A 6,558-nucleotide genomic window follows, 5' to 3' on the forward strand; every position below is an offset into this window, starting at 1 on the left:
CAAAGAAAGAATATTGAGTCCTTTCAATTGACAAATCCTCCTCTCTTTTTTTATATATTATTTTTATTTTTTTTTTTCAATCAGAAACCAATGACTAATGATTCTTTTTTTTTTCTTTTTTTTTCAAATTTCCCTTCTTTTTTTTTGTTAAGTTGAGGACCCAAATAGTGAATAGAAATTTGCGACAAATAGGGATGGAGAGATCAACAAAGATGGACAAGAACAAAACACAAACCTGAAAATCAAGGAGCCAAAGGCTCTGATACCAAATGATAAAGAAACCTTGTAAATGGATCGCCTTGAAATTCAGCTTAGGGAAGGGTATTGACGCCACACTCAAGCAAGATGAGAAGGTGAGTGATAAGTCATGGAGTTTTGATCGCCACAAGTTGCCTTGATAAGATCGAAATTAGTTCTTTGCCTATGAACAAGAAGGAAGCTCTCACAAAAGAGAAACTCAAATTTTTATTTAAACTTACATGATTTGTCATACAAGAGTTCTCCTATTTAACATCCCTTAAGATCCATTATGCACTAATTATGCAATAAATATCATGCTTGCATGCATGGGTTTTATTATCCACTAATGCAACCACTAATCCCTAATACTAGCTTAATGCAACCATGCATGCATGGTATTTGTTATACTAGCTTAGGAACTCTCAAAAATGCATTAAAATCCCACAAAGGACATCAAAAGTCACTTTAGAAACCCCCCCCCATGCATGCACACGAAAATGGTCCTCATGTTGGTCCAATTTCACTTTCAAATTGAAGGAATGTGATCCACTTAGTTGTTGCCTCCATTGTGCATTGATCCTCCTTTTCCTTGAGCCTCATTATTAAGCCTTCCAAAGCTTGCTTCATTCTCTTAGTCTTGGACCTTGTCATGGGTCCCCCAATTCCCTTCAATGCCTCTTCTTGGCTCACATCAAATGATGATGCTCCACATCATCATGGTGTGCCACCTCATGGAGGTTACAAGCCTCCTTTCCCATTAATGTGGCCGGCCACATTAAATGAGTGGGAGTTACTTAAGTGGCCGACCACACAAGAGGATGAATGGAAATGAATTTTCATTCAAGACTCATTCACTCCATCTTCTTCCTCTAGCTCTCCCTCTCCCTCTCAACCTCCATGAGGTAAGCAAACTGTAGAGGAGTGATAGTGAGGTTGTGTTTCAGAAAGAAACAAACCCTAGGTCACTGATCCAACTGAAAAAACCGAGAAGGTTTCCAAGTTGAGATCAAGACAATATTACTGTCAATTACTACTCATGCATCATACTATACTTGCTAACCTTTGTTTTGCAGGAATATATTGTGTTTAACTCTATTTTACAGGAAACGGCCTGATCGATCGATTGAACCCGAGGATCGGTCGACCGAACCAAACGACCCAGACCATAGATCAGACTAGAGTAGAGCGAAGTCCGATCAAAGCCTGATCGATCAACCGAACTAGCAAATCGATCAACTGAACCATGATGATGTGACACAGATTAGATCGAGCCAAAGCAAAGAAGAAATTCAGGCTGATGGTCAATCTAATTTGAGAATCGATCTACCAAACGATCACTTCATTATTGGAGAAATAAGTGTGAATCTCAACAAATTGGGAAGTTCACTATTTGGCCAATTGAACAAGGTGATCAGTTGACTGAACCATTAAAGCTCATAAATGTGTGAAGATCAAATCTGGACAAAGAAGGGAGTGTGTTCAGTCAACCAACAGGAGGTTTAGTTGACCAAACGGATCAGTCGACCAATGGATTTATTAGTCGACCGAACCATGCTTATGAAAGGGGAGTTCGAGGTCCGAAGCAGATCATTAGTTTTTGATTCACCTCTTTACTAAATCTCTGTTCATGCTACTACTCTATTTCTCATCTTCAAGCAAGCTACTACACCATCCAGAAGTACCAACTGAGCTCAATCTACTACATATTGTCGGTGTATATGTTTGTTTAAGATTATATTATTTTAATTTCCAAAAGATAGTAGTTTGTTACTATCTTACATTCTCCATATTGTACACACTGCTTCTTTCCGAAGATTTTGGAAAGAAGAGTTTTAGTGGATTGTCCAACGGTGTGATTAAGGATCATGAGTCTTAGAGCCTAGTCTCTGAACCAAGTAACCAACTTGTGCCATCTGTATTGTTTTTGTTTTGATTTCCACTGCCTATTCTGATTTGTTAAACAAGCAAAAGAAAAGTTTTTAAGTGCAATATTCACCCCCCCCCCTCTATCGCACCTTTTCGATCCTTCAATTGGTATCAGTGTCACCCCCCAGAGGAGTCCCTACCGATAAACTTTTGGCAACATCTCCCCTGTACCGGTGACAATATGAAACAATATACATACACAAACAACATAATAACATATTATCAGTCCATACGACTGGAACACACATAACCACGTAGTTTATATAATACAGCCTACTCGGCTGGAACAAAACAATAACACCCATGCAGTTTAAAACACTAACAACCCACACGGCTGCACTGAAAACACAGTGGAATAACGGAAAGAAAACCCATAAATGCAAAGTCCACAAAACATCACAGATATAAAGTCTGCAAAACAAGTATCAAAATATAGTTAGTTCTCATAGCACCAAATCCAACGAATACGAAATGCAAGTAAAGATAAACAAAACCAAAATCATTCCTCGGATATGACATAGGACTGGCAGGCAGCATCTCTCCAAGCATCCATGACTCATCTACCTGTTACCTGGCGAAAGAAAAGCAATTTGCGAGGTGGTGAGTTGGACTAATGGTATGGAAAGATAGTGCATGAACATAACATACAGATAGAGAGTGCCAACAGATAAATTCTCATAAAGAAATAGTAGATACTAAATAGAAGGTTAGGGGTGACACAAACCTATTACAGTACTGGCTATAACTACAGGGGTAAATATGTGAGATGTATCCATTTTACCAATAAATAAACCAGTGTCTAAACACCTACAACGAGTGTATATCTCAACATGAATAAGCATATCAGCATAAGTGAACAACAGCAGTAAACGATGGCAGCATAAGTAAGCAATAACATTATATGTAAATAGCAGCAACCAAATCAAGTATAATAACAGCGTATGCACAGATGGTCACTCCCGCCCACCTCTCTGCACCATGACCCCTGTATGGTCGAGAGGTCGGGTCAGTGGCACACTGTACACCACTCTAGCTACCACTATCTCGAGTGGCTGAGGGGACACTTGCATAGTAGCTAACTAGTTAAGTCTGCGATGGGGGTCCTTGCTGCTCGCAGCTCCCACTACCACTACCCATGAGTGGTCGAGTGTGGCACAATAGGACAAATGACATCTTCTCCAGCTTCCACTCTCTCGAGTGGTCGAGCATGCGACCCTGGTCAACGACTCTCTCGACCATAAGGGAGAATTTATCGTTGACATGCATGCAATGATATGATGCGCAAAATACGACAGTCATCATACAAATATAAGCAGAAATTAGGTATGCTACATGAAGCCAGCATGCTCAATACAGTACATAAATAAACATCAATCAAAACATGCAAACATGGTATCTAGTATCTACAACGTATCATGGATATCAACGAGAGACTGTATAGATATGGAAATGAATATCTCAAAGATCGAGTGGAAGTATTAAGTACAGGAAAAATAAGAGTGGATTAAGGTAAAAGCAGTTTCTATCCAAAGATAGCTCATGCACTAAGTTCAAAGAACTACAGAATCAAGGTAAGAAGTACCCGCCTTGATATACAGATTTAGCTAATTACATAGGAATTAAATAGCCAAATCAAATCCCCAAACTTATTTAAGGTAACCCTAATCGAAATATGATCATTGATTAACCACCTAAACTAGAGTTAAACTGGTTTAACCCTAATTAATGATTAATTCCAACTAATATTAATTCCTTGATTAATCCATGTAGCCATCCATTTACTAAGAAGTCAATTCAACATAAATCCAACATACCTAATAATCCTCATTCAATAATCAAACACTCCAATAATTAATCCAATGATCCTAACGACAAACATAAAATCATGTTATTCAATCAATCCTAATTACACAAATCATACTCATTCCATAACTAAAATCGAATCCAATTCATATAAGAAATTACCTCTATGACTTATCCAAATCTGATTGCACTATTGTTAACCCGCCATCGGAGAAACTTACTACTAGAAATTCATTGTTGAAGCTACTGTGAAGCTGTTGCCGGAAACAAGGTTGGAGTTGCAACGGCTGATCTACCAACTTCCATATTTTTGCCGGAGGTTCACTACTTCTTCACTATCTCTACTCGAATAGCAACCCATTGCCCACTGAAAGGAAGGGCAGCGATGACGATTCACAGAGGTGGCTGTGTCTAGTCGGTAATAGAATGGGAACTCTGTGAAGAGGATTCGAAGTTGCCATCAGGCACGCAAGGAGAAAACAACCGGCTGCAATGCTCACCAACAAAAATAATGGTTGGAGCCACATCGATCGATCAAACAACTATTACCATATCCCAAACAGAAGCTGAAATTGAACCCTAACTTACTTTGATCCAGATCCGGTGAAGAGGAGGAGATGCACCTCATTGATAGAATCGACGTTGGCTTGCTCGGATCCGTAAGCAAGGTGAAGAGTTTGTCTTCACCCCCCCCCTTCATCAACTCCACCCTCCCGACGACAAATCGAAGCTAGGGCACAACTAGAAAAACTCAGGAGAAGAAAGAAGAAGTTGGAGAAAGGGGCAGCGACTAGCAAGTGCAGCCAGCTCGATCGCCATCTGCAGCAAAGCTCCCATGTGAGGGAGAAGAACAGCTACCGATCTCGTCGGTGGTGTTGGCGCGATGGATGGCCGTCGGTTGCGATCTGTGCTGCTCGTGCGAGGGAGAAGAGTCGCGGCTAGGGTGCTCGCGTGAGGGAGAGATCGCCGGCTTGGCTTGGGGAGAAGTGGTTCGGTGAGGGAGAGGAGATCGGGAGGAAGGAGTTCGACGGAGGAGGTGAGGGCTCGGGAGAGGAGGAGAGGCCGGTGGGTGCGGAAACTAGCAAGAAGAAGGGAATCGGCGATGAGGAAGCTAGGGCACGGACAACCTTTAATTTATAACTTAGGGATTTTAATTAACCCTAGATCCATTCCTCAATCAACTCTCATCTTCAAGTATTCCAAACAGATCTTTCTCGAGCCCATAAATGTATCCTTTCTAAATACGTCGTACGAGCTTCGATTAATTCCAGAAAAATTTCTAAAAATTCCAAAAAATTCCAATAAGATCATTTCTCAATAATCCTATTATTTAGCGCTTATTTAGGTACCGTATTTTACAATCAGAGCCTGGTAGCTATTCTTAAGTAATACTTTTTGTTCTTTATCCCGCACTGCTAATCCCAAGACGAGATTCTTAGAAATTTTCTTCTTCCTTATTCTTTTATTGCAAGGATGTCAAACTCTTACCAAGAAGGGTATAACACTGTCCACCCTCCATTGTTCAAAGGGAAAAACTTCAACTATTGGAAGAATAGTATGAAGTGCTACCTCAAGTCTGACATCTAGCTTTAGTTTACCATACTCAAAGGATACCCTCCTCCGATAGAACTAGAAGATTGGACTCTCCCAATGATTAAGAAGGCACAACTAAATTATAAAGCAATCAACATAATTTAGTGCAGCCTAACCATGGAGGAATTGAACCGAGTCGGGCCCTACGAAAATGCAAAAGAACTCTGAGACCATCTAGCAAAGCTACACGAAGGAACCGATGAATCTAAGATAAATAAAAGAGATTTACTATTAAATAATTTATTTAATATTAAAATGCTTCCCGGAGAAACTGTCATGCAACTACACGCGAGACTAAAGGATATTCTCAATGGTCTACATCTAATTGTACGCAATCTAGAGAACTGCGACATGATAAGGTATGCACTAAATGCCTTCTCGAGAAACGCTTTGTAGGCATTAATAATAAATACATACAAAGTTTCAAGGGACCTCTCAATTCTTAAATTAGATGAACTTTTTGTGAATTAGAATTACACGAACAGACTAACTTGAGTCAAGTCGAGAAAGGTATTGCCTTGTATGCAGGATCAAGCAAAGAAACCAATACAGAGCCAAGAATGAACCAGAAAGTGAATCTGACTCAGACTCAACCAATGAAGAGGAGCTAGTCAACATGGTCAAAAAACTACTAACAAAAAAGAGGTTCAAAAGAAGCACTAAGAAGATACCAACCAACCAGATGCAAAATAAATCAGAAATGATTTGTTATGGATGCAACAAGAAGAGGCATTTCAAAAAGGAATGCCCTAATCGGAAGGAAGAAAATTCAAAATCAATAAGAAGGAAGAAGGCTCTCAAAATGACGTGAGACGAGTCATCTTTCGAGGAGTCCAATGCGGAAGAACCAAAGAACTTGAGCCATCTTCTCTTATGGCAAGAAATGAAGATTTCAAATTCGAGGAAGAGTACGAGTCTGAGACCAATACTGAGTCCAAGAGAAGCCACGGATCCATATCTGTTTTTGAAGGTCCCAATATGGTAACCTTTTATTCA

The 6,558-nt window shown here is 39.9% G+C and overlaps 1 long non-coding RNA gene across 1 annotated transcript; it reads right to left on the bottom strand.

The window, feature by feature from the left end:
* Nucleotides 1–2,517: 2,517 nt before the first annotated feature.
* LOC122029639 lies at nucleotides 2,518–4,811 on the bottom strand. The gene is made up of 3 exons (XR_006125115.1): nucleotides 4,558–4,811; nucleotides 4,132–4,456; nucleotides 2,518–2,737 (listed from the first exon to the last, which is right to left on the bottom strand). It is a non-coding gene; the product is annotated as an uncharacterized LOC122029639 (long non-coding RNA).
* Between the last annotated feature and the right edge of the window lie 1,747 nt (nucleotides 4,812–6,558).

The sequence above is a fragment of the Zingiber officinale genome, chromosome 10B, assembly GCF_018446385.1.
Source record: "Zingiber officinale cultivar Zhangliang chromosome 10B, Zo_v1.1, whole genome shotgun sequence".
NCBI classification, from domain to species: domain Eukaryota; kingdom Viridiplantae; phylum Streptophyta; class Magnoliopsida; order Zingiberales; family Zingiberaceae; genus Zingiber; species Zingiber officinale.